Here is a 16,440-nt window from a genome sequence, read left to right as displayed (position 1 = left end):
CCACTAGGGAAATAAAGCTATGTCAGGCTATGGATGTGGCTCAAGTTCATGATTCTGTAATTGTTCCTGGACTGTCCTGTCTGGATGGGAAAAAATGGTGAGTACAGTGTCTGCTGGCAAGTCCATTGACTCTCATTAACGGGAAGCTTAAGAGGTATGTGTAAGCTGGGAAATGCACTGGCCTTTCACCAATTGCTTGAATTGTCACAGTAGCAATTTCTCTTCACACCACTGATGTTTTCTCGGAAGTGAGAACTTGAGGTCTGTTTGATTCAGGGGTTTTAATTCATCACAGGCTGTAGAGAACAAATGATAGGTTCTGAAAAAGGGCTTAAAGTTGGAGCTGGTCAACCAAATCTTTGCTGGCAGTCATTAGTACTTCATTGCCATCTTTCATCTCTACTTTTTAAATCCTTACTTAAGAACAAGTTGAGCTCAGGATTTTCTCTAAACTTTATTCATTTATACTAATGGGGGAGGGAGGGTGAGCATGATGCTCCATCAAAAGGATGACTGCCTTTGCAGCAAAAGATCTTAGACTAATCAGGAAATTTACAGCATTGCTTTAGAACCTTCAACGATGGCACCCTTCAACTGGGAGCTCCCCCATGAAGGGAACTCAGTCCTTCTTCTTCCTCTGGATCTTCATACAGTAGACATTGCAGGATTCTGCATGTAGTGAACAAGCAGTAAGTGATATCATATAGACTGTTTGGTTTCCTATCTTCTCATCTCTCAGCAATTTTGAATCTAGATTGCAGGGAATAGAGGAGCACCTTTCACTGGGCCTTCTTTCTCCGATAGTTCTTCAAGCAACTTCTCTTTCTCTTAAAATCAAATCTATAGAACAGGCCAGGAATCTCCAAATTTCTTCCCATCTGTGCTAAAGAGACCAAGCTTTATGTTAAAATGTAAAGTTTTTTTGAGGCAGAGATCATGTGAATCTGAATGTTGGATGTTATAGTTGTTCATCAATGGAAGGCATTACTACTTGTGCTATATTTTGCATTTTCAAAGTACTTTGTGTTAACAGAGGAAAGAAAAGGGAAGGAGGGTTTTGATTAAGCATAGTAGACAGTATGAAATCAGAAATACCCGTGTGCAAATCCTGGTATTTCTGTGTCCTAACTGTGAAGTCTTGGATTTCTTGCTTCTTTTTGAGACTGTTTCCTCACCTTTAAAACAGAAATAACATCTTCATACGAACCTTGTCAGATTGTTGCAAAGATTAAATAAGATAATACGATGAAATCCTCTAGCACAGTGATGGATACAAAGCCAAAATTAGGGCTTTGTAAATTATTATCTTTCTGCTCCACAAAGACAGAGCAAGAGAATCATCCTGTGATTCAATCGTTAAGATGAAATCATTTTTAAATTTATATTTTCTAAATTTTTGTCATTGTCTGTTTTTGAAAATGTATTGTGTATTTCAATTTCTTCCCATCATAAATACAGCATATGCTCTTTTCTCACTTTATTTCATGGGCTTAATTAATAGATTGAATGTTGTAGGAGTCCAAGTTATAAGAAGCTTCCATATATTCAGATAGTATCCTTAAGCTTTCTCCTTAAACCCTGGTCTTTGATTTAAACAATAAATGTATACGTGTGTCTGTATGCACATATAGACACATAGAGACATAGCAATCTTGTGAAGAGTTCAAAATGCTATATTTGGACTGTTGGATTACAGTGTTTAATGTTATAAAGTTAAAAGCAGATAAAGTAGATTTACTGAGTCTTATATTAAACAAGGCTTCACACGGTCATTTAATTCAGCTCCAACCCCCTACCCCACCACCTCAATACAAAATTAAATATGATACATTCCTACCAGCCATTCATCTAACTTGTGACAAATACTCCAAGTGACATTAAGATCCCTACTTTACGATGTAACCACTCCTCTCTCCATGGACCTCATGGGTTCTTGTGGGAACCATGAGATATGTCAACAGTAGACCATAGTGCTGGGTACCTAAATGTTACCTATTGTTTTTACCACTCTGTGGTTGGACCACTCTAATTATTAGGAATTTTTTCTTATACGAACATTAAGCTGCCTTCTGGGTCCTAGCTTTGTCCTATAAAGCGTGTCTGACCAAGTATAATCTTTTTTCCTCATGACAGTTCTTCACATATTTGAATATAGCTTGCATGCTCCCAAGTTTTCTCTTCGCTAAGTTAAATATTCTGGTTACCACAAAATGTCCCTCATAGGAAATGGTTTCCAAATGCTTCACCCCAGTTACTTTCCTCTGGGGATGTTCAGTATTGCTCTTAATACCTTCCTATCACAATAGAACACAGTGGCCAGAACAAAAGATAGTATGCCTGTTATTCCTTAAGCTCTAGAGCCCACTTAGGTCTTCCATTAATACAGCCTGAGTTATATCCGCTTTTCTAGAAGCTAGTTCATATTGTTTTCTCATGTAAAAGTTGCAAAGTAAATGCCCTAAGTGTTTGTAAAGTGAGATACACAGAGGTCATATTTCCTCCATTCTGTTCTTCTATGGCTTTTTTCCCCCTATATTACATTCCATTTTCATAGTTTTGGGCTCGTCCTTCCAGCTACTTTTCCTCGTACAAATAAAAATGATATAATAACAAAGCCAGGAAATGGTGACATTCACTGTCTTCTAACTCAGAATATTCTCAGCAGATTATATGTCCGAGTGCTGGTTTTCACCATCACTTTAGCACCACTCTGGTCCTTCACGAAAGCCATGGTGAATCTATATGATCTGATTCTTTCTTGTTTCCCACAGCTTTTAGACTCTGCTCAGTTCTGTCGTATCTTCAAGAGAAATCATATTCTAGTCTAGTTTGTCAAGACAATGTAGAGTAGTGGCTGGCCGTATAGTATATGAGAAAGAGCATGAGCTTTAATAGCAGACAGGTTTGGGTTTAAATCCTGGCAGTGTCATTTACTAGCTGTGTAGCTTTGGACAAACTATTTGAAACCTCTCTGAGACTTAGTTTTCTGTGGTTTTATGATATCAGTGACACAGCTTATGTACAGTAGTGTCTAGAAAATACTCAGTAATTGGTGGTAACAATTATTTTTGAGACTCAATTCTATCATCAAGTAAGTTAAGTATACTCTCCAGCTTTGTCTTATCTACTGTTGTAACAAGCAAGCCTATTATACTTTCATCCAAAACTCATAGATTAAAATGTTGAACAGGACAGGGGCAAATAGAGAGCCCTATAGCCCTCCAAATTGTTGTCAATCCATTCATCACCACCCTTTGAGCACAATTCTTCAACTGGGAATCCAGCCAACTAAGCTGTCATCTGATCCATATTTCTCCATCTTTTTTATAAGGCAATTGTGAAAGATTTGCTGTAAAGCTGTCATTCTAGTATCCTTTTCAAAGAAAAAAAAGTAGACAAAATTATCTTTACTTAACCAGACATGTTCTCCGGTCACCATTTACTTTCCTAAGTGCTTATATATCATCTATTTAGTGACAGTCAATAAACTCAGTCATTTTTAGAATGTATATTTCCCCTCCCTTTGAAAAAGAAAGGGGAAAAAAAACATAAGAAAGATGTCGTCATAGAGGGTGGCTTCCCAAGATTTCTTTACTTCAAAAGCAACATTGCACTTCACCTTGGACCAAAGAAAACTATATACGAAGACTGTTTGGAAACACATAATTATTTGAAAACACTTAATTTGGCATAAGTTTCTAAGCTGTGGTTAGAGCTACCTGGAGTTAACAGGGTAATTTTGTCAGAAACAGCTAGTTTTATCTCTTGAGTTTCTCACATTTAAATATTACATTGTTCTCTGACTCTCCCTCTCTATCCCCCTTTAATTAGTGTATCCATCTGTTTTCCTGGTACTAAGGGAAGGCTTATTTGTTGGTAATTACAACAATGTCCCTGGGCTCCTATTTTGAAAATGTGCTCCACATTCATGACCTTCCAGACTCAGGTAACAGTTGCTCTTTCCTGGGATTCTGTTGCTTATTGTTGTTGGCACCTGTTATTTCTTCCTGCTACACTCAAGCCAGGGATTTACTACCCTAGAGTTTCTCAGACAATTCCTTAGTAAATCTGACCCTTTGCTTAGATGACCCTAATGTCTTATTAGAAAGTGATTATACCCAGGGCTTCCAGGACAAAAATGCTGATCCAAACTTCCCATCTATCAGAAAGTATATATATGAGGAATGCAAATGTGCCCAGCATACCATGCCTTTAAGAAATGCTCCTTAGAAAATGAAAGGAGCCCAGAGTGTCAAATGGATGAGTGGATGGAGGTAAGGATGAACAGTTTGCAAGCTTGGGACACTTTTGCCAGCAGTTGGCTAAGTGCCCTTGAGCTGATTCCTCTGGCTCCTTCTCCTTAGTCAAAAGGCATATGTATTCCCCACAGGGCAATCTCCTCAAACCAACCATGAAGGTCCTGCAGGATCTGATCTTAACTTTTCTATTCAACACCATCTCCTACTCAGTCCTGCCTACTATTGTTATCATGTTTTTGAATCCAAATCTGAATAAAAAATCAAAACAAGTGATTGGACCAAAAACACTTTTTACTTTTTAATGTATCTATATGAAAACCTTCACAAAGTTATGGAAATAAATTCTCATTCAATGGATCACCTGTATTAGAGTTCACATTCAGTGAGTGCTTACTGTGTGCCAGGACTTTGCTAAGTACTTGATGAGCATTATGTCATAGGTTCTGCATTACAGCCCCATTTTACAGAGGAGGAAACTAAACCCCAAGGAAATTAACCCCAAGAGATTAATTAATCAACCCAAGGTCATACAGCAAGTAAGTGGTAATCCTGGGATTCAAACCCATGTTTGTCTGACCCCAGAGTCAATCTTTTAAAAATCATTATGTCTACCTTCCATGTCATTTTATTCATGAGTGAGTAGAATGCTGTGAAAAACAGACAACCCTGTGCCTGCACTTAGGATGAATAGCAGCTTTATCAGACCCCCACTTCTCTCCAGTCAGATCAGTGTCCTCACAGATACCAAATCTCATGTATGCCTGCCCGTTTTGGCTTAGCTCATGCAGTTCTCTTCCCACACCCTTCATTCACCCTTCAACCTACAATTGTCTTCTTCCAACTCTCTGCCAGTGAAATTCTCCCTATCCTTTAACTGCTTAATTCAATTCCATTTCTTCCATGAACACTTCCCTCGCTGACCTCTCCCTTTCCCATGCCCCTACAGCACTTACTGTGGCAACTATAATATTTAGCACTTTACTATACACTATTTAGTGTTTATGAATCTCTTTTAGGTCAGGAGTCATGTTTTATATTTCTGTTTATCTCCATATAATCTTGTGCAGGGTCAGTTATATAGATGTTCAATAAATATTTGCTTTGACTGTAGTAGATATACATAATGATCAACTGAATTCATTGTGTCATATGTACTTTGTCAGAGTTCTCCTAGCCACTGATCCCATAATGAGAAATTAAACCTATGTCAGAAGTCTTCAAATGAGTGTAAAATTACTTTGCAATATCTAGAAGCAGTACTAAAATCTCTGATCTTTAACCTGCACTCCTGATAACAACTAACAATTAGTGTAACAAGACAGTTAAAAAAGCATATTGGTGAATTAACTAAACCAGCCAAGATACAGATTCTACCTTTAGCTCTGCTACTTATTATGAGACCTGGGATAATCCTAACTTCTCTGAGCCCTGGTTTCCTTATCTGATAAATGAGGAATAATAATGATTTTCCTCACCTCGGTGGGTTGTTAAGAAAATGGAAAATGGAAAAATACATTAATTGGCATGTGTTGTAAAATGTAAAGCATTATGCAAAAATGGGTCATTATTATTACTATTATATTTTCTAAGCTTTTTTAATTATCTAGGAAAGAGAACCACAGTTATCAATTATTCAGAAGTAATTCCATCACTTCCTGTGGAAAGGACTCCAGCTTAGTCCTCAAAGCAAGTGCTAGACTTGGCACAGGGTTTCTGTGAGTAGGCCAGGATTCCTTCAGTGATAGAATCATATGTTCCTGATCCAAAAATTGACCCGTGTGGGTGCAAAGAGGAAACCACTTAGTTTTCACTGGGTAATAGGGCAGCTTTCTCTGGCTGCACAGTTGGGGCCTTTTATAATAGTACTTGCCTGCTGTGCTGCCCATGGGGTGAGTTAATGAATCACTAGAGAGCTGCTCTGAATTAAAAAGGTCATATCTGACATGAACCATTTCAGCACAAACATCCTGTTCTTTCCCCCTCTTCAAGGGGGAGATTTTATTTAAGATCATCCATGATTTACTGAAAACTTAAATTGTGTGGATGGCAGAATGGCCCTTGCAAATAAATGTCAGGAGAAGAAAACCCACCAGTAATTACAGAATCATAAAAGGTGAGAGGCAAAAGAGCCTTTAGAGAGTATGGAGTCCAACCTTGTCATCTCACAGGTGAGGAAACTAACGTTCAGAGAGAGAAAGTTACTTAGTTAAGATCATGCAGTAAACTTGGTGACAGAGCTGACACTTGAAGCCAAGTTTCCCCAAGTGTCCATACTTCCTGTTCACTGTACTTGCCTCTACATGAGTTCATTTATGTTAAATGTTTGAAACTTTTTAAGTAGTGATAGCAATTTAAATGTCATTCTCCAAATTGGAAAACTGCCTCCAATCTACTAGCTGGGAACAGCTGGAATGACCCATCCCCATTTATTCAGAATCTGGCACTTAGGCTTTTTAAAGCAGTTTGCACACCTTAAAAATTTCTGCCATTTCCACAGAAAAGTCAAGCAACCATTTCATATCTACATACTACACGGTATTTTTCTTAAGTTTTTTAAATCTTCAGGAAAATGAATAGGCACCAGCTTCTTGAGAAGCTGGGTGGCATGGTGGGATATAACATAAGAGTAGAAATGGAAAGAGTGAATTTACATTTCAAGGCAACTGACCTAGTACCTTGAATAAGTCACTTAACCTGCCTCTGTCAAATGGTAGCTACAGTACTAGCAGCATGTCTGTGTTCGCTCTCTGCTTCTCCCTTTACACACTTACTCAACCAACACCTTGACTCCATCCCCCACTCCCTTTTGAATCTTCCAATCACTGTCTGTTGAATTTTCTTGGTCTTTTCCTGCTTCCCTTACCTTTTTCCCACCTGAGCCAACTCCCCATTCTTCTGAAAGGCCTGTTGTGGTAAGCTGGTCCATAAGTGCCCTGGGCTGCCTGCAAGTCTTGAGATTCTCTATCAGTAAATTTTTGGTGCTATATGCCCAATTTTCCCAGGTTAGGAATTCAGGACATCTAGGTCTGTTGTAACCCAGGATCCTGATTATCTGCCTTTGGTCCCCTAGATCCTGTACCTAATACATTCAATTCTCTCTCTCTCTCTTTTTTTTTTTAGCAAAGTGATAAAAGTTTATTAAGTGAAGATACAGAAAAAGCTCTCAAGAGTGAGAGGGGTCCCAACAGGGTTCTAACGAGGGCCTTTAGGGTTGGTCTTCTATAGAACCAGGGAACTTAAATCCTTTTAATACCTCTATTGATAACACCTTCAATGGCTTACTTCCTTTTTAGAGGCTGGTTATTCTTTGTTTGTCACAGGTGATATCATAAGGACACCCACCACACATGACCCACCCCACACGCCTAGGAAAGGTTGGTCCGATTTGATTTGTCCCCTTATCTCTGGTTTCCCCACACCTCCACATTTTGGGGATTTCTGTGAGCCTGATCACCTAGCCCCCTATCTATCTCTCCCTACCTAGCCCCACCTGCCCCTTACTCATTCCTCCCCCCGGAATAGTAATCCTAACTGCCATTAGGGAATGGGACAATGACCGATCTGGCTGCTTCCTGCTGAAATGGGGCGGCGGGCTGTGTGGCAGTTAGAATCTATCCAGGGTCTTCAATTCTTAAGTGACTTCCTTTGAGTGGCTAGACTATTAAATGTGATCAAACAGTATTTTAGATAGAAGGATAGGGGTGATCTGGAAGGTATGTTTTTGGAAGCATTTCAGGGGTGTGTGTGTGTGTGTGTGTGTGTGTAAGCAATAATTTAATCTTCCTTACTTTGAAGAGAAAAAAAGAGGTAGAAAACACTCTGTACAGATTGGATTATCAAGTAAACTGCTTTAATAAACTGCAACACTGATTGTAACTGAAGGCAAAGGCAAACACATGAACTAAATCCTCCTTGCACTGCTCTTCTGTGAATTAGGGGGGCTCTCGGTGACTAAAAGTACCTGGCCATCTCAGCTAAAACTTCCCTTTTTTCCCACATGTGTATTGTGACTCAGCTATGTAAGTCTTTTAAACTCCTAAATTAGGCTGTTGTTGAACATTTTAAGATTCCTTGCAAGTTTTCCTGTGGACAGATGTAATTATCCACCTCTTCAGAAAACTGTTTTATGAAGTATGTTAATATTTGTGGGCTATAGGAAACACTGATTCTTTTGGGCTTTCTGGGTTTAGCTAAAGTCACTCAGTTAATGATTGCAGGTTCTTCAACCCACTTGAGTTCCTTAGGGGGCTTCCGTAACCATGGCTTTATGGCAGATCTAGGGTTCACTCTGGTGGGCAGAGTAGCCTGGATAAATCATGGCCCAAGTATGGAATAAGAAAATTCTCAAACCAAGAAGCAAAAAACAGGAAGTTCCTGTGATGTCTCCAAGCCATTTTGGCCTCCACTTTGGAGAGCAGTAACCTCTCCCTTGCATGGACCCAGGAAACCAGATTAATTCTCAAAGCACATGGAACTTCAGCCTCCTCTATTTAGCACTCTGGAGCAGGGTTTTTGGCAAACTATAGCCTGTGGTTGAAATCCGGCCCACTGCCTGTTTCTATAAATAAAGTTTTATTGGAACATAGCCATACCAATTGTTTACATATTGTCTCTGGCTGCTTTAGCACTCCATGAGCGGAACAGAGTAGTTATGACAGAGGCAACATGGTATACAGAACCTAAAATATTTACAATCTGGCCTTCTACAGAAGAGTTTGCCAGCTTCTGCTCTAGATTAACAACTCTGGCTTGGATGGAAAATAAAGGTCGCTCGGACTGTGATTTCAAGTAAAAGTAGTTTATAAGTTGTATAGCTACAATCCCATTATTTTTTTAACAAAATAACTTTGCTGTGTATTTTTTAAATCTTTTTAAAAATATTTAACATAACATTTAAATATTTAACACAATTTTCTTTAAATATACACAGTAAAGAAAGATATAAAGAAAAATGTGAGAATCATTTGCAACCACAATACCCAAAGAAAATATTTTGGTACATACCTCTTCTGACTTTCTTGGCCAGTGTGTATATTTTTTTAATAAAAACAATTGAATATTGTACATACTGGTTTTCAGCCTGACTTTTTTCACTTATTAATGTATCTTGGCATCTTTCCATGTCAGTAAACATAGATCTACATCATCATTCCTACTGGCTACAAAGTATTCCATTATATAAATATATATCATTTAATTTATTTAACCAATCCTCTGTTATTGGATAGTTGGGTTATTCCTAATTTATTTTCTTCTTATAGCAATGTTGTAAGAGACATTCATCATATGTACATCTTTTCACACTTGTATTTCTTATATTCTTTTACAATTTTTAGAAATCATCCATTATTTTTATGATGTCAGAAAAAAACCTACAGCCCTCTCTTCTAGGGTGAATGGATGCTTTCATAGATGGAAGAGGTTTCAGTTATATTAATGTAGACACAGAGCCAGAGAGACTAGGAGGTCACCTTTCCTCACGGGTAGGTTGAATTAGTGTATCCACCCGAGATCATTAAATAACAGCTTTGCCACTTAAAGCATGTGCATCTCAATAGGTTTTTGTGAAAGCTTCTAGTCACATTAAATATTAATAACTGATGGCAAAGCATTGCTTCAGGAGAACATAATGGCCCAAAGGAAACTAGAAGGCTCTATTAAAAAAAAATAGACACACACACACAAAAAACCCCACAGCACTTCTAGCAGGATCAAATTTCTGATGGGAATAACAGCTGGCAGCCAGAGGAGAAGATGAGAAAGACAGGAAGGTGTTATTCCCTGTGGAAATGGGCTAAATACAAAATGCACTGGGAAGGCCAAGAAGCCCCTGTCTGCCCCTGGAGCATTACGGAAGGTGGGAAATGGGCACAGAGGTGGAGCCATCCCTACACTGCTCTCATGAGACAGCCACATCCCTATTGCAATAGCAAGCATTTACATGAATGGAGTTCTTAATTCACCTGAGAATGCCTTAATTCAGACATGTTTAATATTCACCTGACCCCAAGGAATTCTACTGATTATAGGTAGACCACCTGGGCTATGCATTTTTCAGTGGATTTGGTAAACAGAGAACCTGTGTATGGGGAGGCCTAAAAGTCAGTGTTAATCAAATCGGATAGTTTAATGACATCACAGAAAAGAAGAGAAGAGTGAGAAAGACTACTGTGTTTGTTTGAAAATACTCAGCCAGTGTATAAATGCATCCTCCCAGTAGTAATCCATCATCTGAATGGAAAAGCAAACTGGTCTTTACTATTTCATGCAACCATTTACCTGTGAACAGTTAACCTTTAGAAATGAGATGTCAGGGGCGCCTGGGTGGCACAGCGGTTAAGCGTCTGCCTTCGGCTCAGGGTGTGATCCCAGCGTTCTGGGATCGAGCCCCACATCAGGCTCCTCCGCTATGAGCCTGCTTCTTCCTCTCCCACTCCCCCTGCTTGTGTTCCCTCTCTCACTGGCTGTCTCTATCTCTGTCAAATAAATAAATAAAATCTTTAAAAAAAAAAAAGAAATGAGATGTCAACACTCAATTGGTCTTTACTCAACATTTTCCTTCCCACTTGTCTGAAGTACTGCATGGCACCCATAATAGGTAAAGAGATGCCCAATTACCCAGACACATGGAGGCAGAGAAATTTCTGCTGTCTTCCTTGTCAAGCCTGTAATCCTCAGTCTTTTCTCCTTGACTACTCTCAGGTTTCTCTTTCCCTTCTCCATGCTGTCTTCAAGAAGAGAACTGTCCTGTGGCTGCTCTCTGTTGTCTCTTCTCTTCAGAAACAAAGCTCAGACATCCCCTCTGCTTAAAGGATCTCAAAGGAGGCTTTGGTACAAGCAACAGAGCTGCTTACAGGACTTTTGGGAACTTTGCTAGTTCTGACTCGAACTCAGAGCTTCTTATAACCTTCATTAATTGTGTCATATACCCCCCAGTGTCCAAATTTGTAAGAGCAATAACTAACAACTAATATCCCAGTGAGAGGAGCAAGTACTGTCTCTGCAGGAAAAGCCTGCCTTGCTTTCCTACACTAGGGGGATCTCTGCACTACATTGGATTAGCCTGCCAAGCTGGAAATCCTGCTATAATCTGGGACACATATCTGAACTGTATTGAAGACAGGAGGATCTATCTCTACTCTGCTCCTTCTGTCTTTCCATATCTTTTTTTCCCCTTCCTTTTTTGCAGAGTTAAACTTTTTTATTTTGAGATAATTGAAGATTCACTTGCAGTTGTAAGAGATAATACCGAGAGATCCCACATACATTTTACTCAATAACATCTTGCAGAACTATAATACAGTAGAATAGCCAAGATATGGTCACGGGTACAGTCAAGATGCAGAACAGTTCAATCACCACAAGGATTCCCCCCCCCACTGCCTTATATCAGCCACTAATATATTCTCCATTTCTGTAACTTTGGCGTTTATATAAATGGAACCATGCAGTATGTAACCTTTCTAGATTGTCTTTTTTCACTCAGCATAATCCCCTCAAGATTTATTCAGATAATTGTGTATATCAGTAGTTGATTTTGTAGTATTCCAGTGTATGGTTGTGCCATAGTTTAATATTTACCTATTGAGAACATCTTGGTTTTTTTCTCGGGTTTTTTTTTTTTTTTGCTATTATGAATAAAGCTACTATTTACATTCGTGTACATGTTTTTATGTGAATGTAAATCTTCGTTTCTCTGGGACAAATGCCCAGAGTACAATGTCTGAGTCATTTGGTAGTTGCATGTTCAATTTTTAAAAGAAACAAACTTTTCTGAAGTGATTATACCATTTCACATTTCCACCAGTAATATATGAATGGTCCAGACTCTTCACATCCTTGCAGTAGTTTGTGTAGTCCTTTTTCCCCAGCTTTACTGAGATAAAATTGACAAATAAAATCGCAAGATATTGAAGGAGTACGTGATGATTTGATATACATGTACACTGTGGAAGGATTCATCCCATCATGTTAACATATCCATTACCTCATATATTTTCCTTTTTTGTGAGAACTTTTAAGTTCTACTCTCTTAGCAAATTTCAATTATACAATACAGAATTATCAACTATAGTCACCATGTTATTCATTAGTTCCTCAGACCTTATTTATTTTATAACTGAACATTTGTACCCATTTACCAGCCTTTTCTTATTTCCCCTATCCTATAGCCCCTGGAAACCACTTTTCTACTCTGTTTCTATGAGTTTGACTCTTTTTTTAGACTCTACATATAAGTGATACCATGAGGTATTTGTCTTTCTTTGTCTGGCTTATTTCACTTGGCATAATATCCTTCATGTTCATCCGTGTTGTTGCAAATGACAGGATTTCCTTCCTTTAAGGTTGTATAATATTCCTTTGTCTGTATATATCACATTTTCTTTTTTTATAATAATTTTTATTTTGTTATGTTAGTCACCATACAGTATACCACATTTTCTTTATCCATTCATCTGTCCACAGACACTTAGGTTGTTTCCATACCTTGGCTATTGTGAATAATGCTACTAAGATATCTCTTCATGATAATGATTTTATTTCCTTTAGATATATACCCAGAGGTGGGATTGCCGGATCATGTGGCAGTTCTGTTGTTAATTTCTCGAGGAGCCTCCAAACCGTTTCCCACAGTGACTGTACCAGTTTATATTCCCACCAGCAGCATATAAGAGTCCCCTTTTCTCCATACCCTCGCCAACATTTATTTTCTCATCATTGTTATTATTATTAGAGACATCTTAACAGGTGTAAACTGATATCTCATTGTAGCTTTGATTTGCATTTTCCTAATGATTAATGACCTTGAGCACCTTTTCATGTACCATTTGTATGTCTTCTTTGGAAAAATGTCTACATAGGTCTTTTTTCCATTTTTAATTGGGTTATTTGGTTTTTATTATTGAGTTGTGTGAGTTCCTTGTATATTTTGGTTATATACCCCTTATTAGATATGTGGTTCACAAACATAATTTTTCAAATTTTAGCCATTGTGACAGGTGTGTAATGATCTCTCACTATGGATTTAATTTGCATTTTCCTAATGGCTTATGATGTTGAACATCTCTTCGTGTGCAAATTTGCCATTTGTATATCCTGTGAAATGTCTATTCATATCTTTTGCCCAATTTCTAATTGAATCATTTGGGCTTTGTCTATTGAGTTTTGAGAGTTCTTTATATATTGTAGATACTAGTCTTTTGTCAAATGTGTGGCTTGCAAATATTTTCTCCCACTTTGTAGCCTGTCTTTTCATCCTCTTAATAGGGTCTTTCACAGATCAGTAGTTTTTAATTTTGATGATATCTAGTTTATCAATTTTTCCTTTCAGAGGTCATGCTTTTGGTGTCAAGCCTAAGCACTCTATGTAGCACTAGATCCCAAAGATTTTTTCCCTAAGGTTTTACATTTAACATTTAAGTCCAGGTTTCATTTTGAGTTAAGTGTTGTATAAGGTATCTATGACTTAGGTCAAATTTCTTTTTCTTATTCTTTTTTTTTTTCCTACAGATGTCCAATTGCCCTGGCAGCATTTGCTGAAAATCATTGAATGGGTTTTGTACCTTTGTCAAAAGTCAATTATGAACATATGTGTGGGTCACATCTTTTTACCCCCAGCAACACCACCTCCATCCACACCTCCAAAACTGGCAAAATAGAGCAAAGCAACTGAGGATATTATGACAACGTGCTTTTTAAATAAATAATAGTATAGAAATAATAGTAGCTAATATATAGAGAGTTTTTGCTGTTAGCTAGAAACCTTATTTATTCCTTGCAACATCCTTTAATGCACATACTACTATTTCCATTTGGTAAATGAGAAGATTGACTCAGAGAGGTTAAGTACCTTGCTTATGGTTAGTGGTGAATCTGAGAGTCAAATCCAGGTCTTGATTTTAGGACCCATCCTAAGTATTAGGCTACCCCTCCTCTCAATACCACTTCTTCATGTGCCAGACCATCCGACCACCCTGGCTAAAAACCAATTCTCTAATCTATAATCGTTATATTGACAGCATCAGAGGACTGTTTCCTATTTCAAAAGTGAAGGCAAGTCTGTACTGGTTTATAGCAACCCTTGGTTTATATCAGTGTCCTTCTGACTCTTCAGGAGGAAGTCCTGACTGGGGCAACAAACCCCTGCCTATCACCTATTCTACCTGTCCCTACCAGCTGCTACAGTATAAACTGTCAAACTGCTTGAGGCACTGCTCCTGTTCTCATTCCATTCTTAGCAATGTGATCCCTCTGTGTATATGTGTGCATATATGTGGGGGATGGAGGGAAAGAAGGAAGGCTACTGAAGATTTACAGGGACTTGGGCCTGGGTTAAAACTGGAAGGAGCAAAACAAGAAGGGGAGCAGAGAATACAGTTGGACTGGTTTTCTGAAATTGCAATTGGTTAGTTTTCTAGCAGGAGAATCGTACTATGTAAAATGGCTCAAACTTCTATCTTTTTACTTATGCTGATTGGGATCTTCACCTGGAACATGAACATGTGGTGCTCTGGATGATCCAGAAGACAACCAGGAAGCCTCTCAAAGACCATAGGTATTATAGGCAACTCTGGCTAAATGCCCTTTATTGAAAGCTGCTATGGCTCCAAATGTAGTTGTTATTTCTGCAAGGCCTCTAACACATGGAAAATGTATATTGAAAACTTCCTAGTGATTGAGCAGGCTGGCTGATTAACTATGATGCTTGTAGTGCCTCTGAATTTGATCTGGGCCAGTGCTTCCTAAATTCTCCAAAGACGACCTTGTATCATGTATAGGGAGCATTTTAGTTGATTATCAGACCTTGAGATTTACATTTCCTTATTCTCTCCTACTTAACTGCTTGCCTTCCATTTTGCATTCATTGAGCTGTGGAGAGGCAGTATTGCAGTTTGAGGTGGTGGGAGGGGCTGGGATGCATAAAGGCATAAAGAGAACAAAATTAGAAAGGTAGTGGTTAATTACCAACACGTGTTTGGGAAGATGTTTTATTGAAATTCAGAAAGAACTCAGCTGCACAAATCCATGAGTAATACAAAAATTATGATGATATTCTGTCACTGTTGAAAACCATTTCTCCTTGTGGCACTTGGAAAACATCCTGACATACCGACTCTGAACACCTAACTTCTATCAGAAGTTTTTTCCAGAATTCATAACATTACAGGCTGTCTGGAAATTTCTATAAATGTGTCCACAGGAAAGCCAGATCAAAAAAAAAAAAGAAAATATTTTATCTCCAGCAGTAGAGGAAACAACCCTGAACTTTGAAAGAAGGATTCTGTGGGCAATTACAGAGATTTTGAATTCAGTATTCATCATTTTTGTAAAGAGGGTGATCATTTTGAGACTATCTTCACAAATACCCACTTCTCCTTTGGAGCACCTGAACTATGGAACTTCAAGTACAGTTTGGACTAGGAATGATCATAAACCCTTTAAGTCTCATGTCCCAAGCAGCCTTCAGACTCCACTTGCCTTTCCTATCTAGCGGGTTCTTTCCTCTTCATTGAAAGAATTCTAACAGCTAAGAGGCCATGGGTGTTCTAAGTCATTTTCTTCAGTGGAAAGTAAGACAGAGAAGACATCTACTGCCTCCTGAAAGATTAAGATGTTCTTTTCTCTTTAGACCTTATTTCTGGGACAAGGCCATCCTTTTTACCTACACTCCCTTCCTTTGCTCTACGAATCACCTTACTTTGAGATCTGGGAAGAAGAAGTTAACTGTATTGCTCTGGGAAAAATCAGGAAAGAGAAACAACACAGTAATTTGAACAGTGTAATTTGAATATAAGTATTAACTATAACAGGGGATGGCTAGTAAGAAGTAAAGAGAACTGTAAAAACATAGGAATAGCAGATATAAGGAACATCCACTATATCTACTGCTAATTTAGTGCAACCAAGGTACAACCCTTTCCCCAGGGGTGAGATCCAGACCTTGTAGTAAAGGGCACAGTTGTGGCTCACTGGATTTAGCAGAGAAATTTCTGTGGTGCTGTGCCAACAGAACTTGCTAGAATTCTGCCTCCTGGAACTTTGTAGAAATCTGCCCTATGGAACTTCTGGGAAATCTAATTCTCCACAGTGCCAGGGAAAGCTGCTCACAGGGAGGTATCGTAGCACAGGCACTCCACTACAAAACCAGTAAAGCAAGGGGTACTGGGAGATGGGGCTGGAT

The 16,440-nt window shown here is 38.5% G+C and overlaps 1 protein-coding gene across 14 annotated transcripts in view; it reads left to right on the top strand.

The window, feature by feature from the left end:
• Positions 1-16,440, top strand: part of ENOX2 (ecto-NOX disulfide-thiol exchanger 2) — a 264,447-nt gene that overhangs the window by 155,824 nt on the left and 92,183 nt on the right. The window lies entirely within an intron of this gene.

The sequence above is a fragment of the Ursus arctos genome, chromosome X, assembly GCF_023065955.2.
Source record: "Ursus arctos isolate Adak ecotype North America chromosome X, UrsArc2.0, whole genome shotgun sequence".
Classification (NCBI taxonomy): Eukaryota; Metazoa; Chordata; class Mammalia; order Carnivora; family Ursidae; genus Ursus; species Ursus arctos.
The sequence above is the reverse complement of the archived record's forward strand: the minus strand, read 5'-3'. Positions and strand labels throughout refer to the sequence as shown.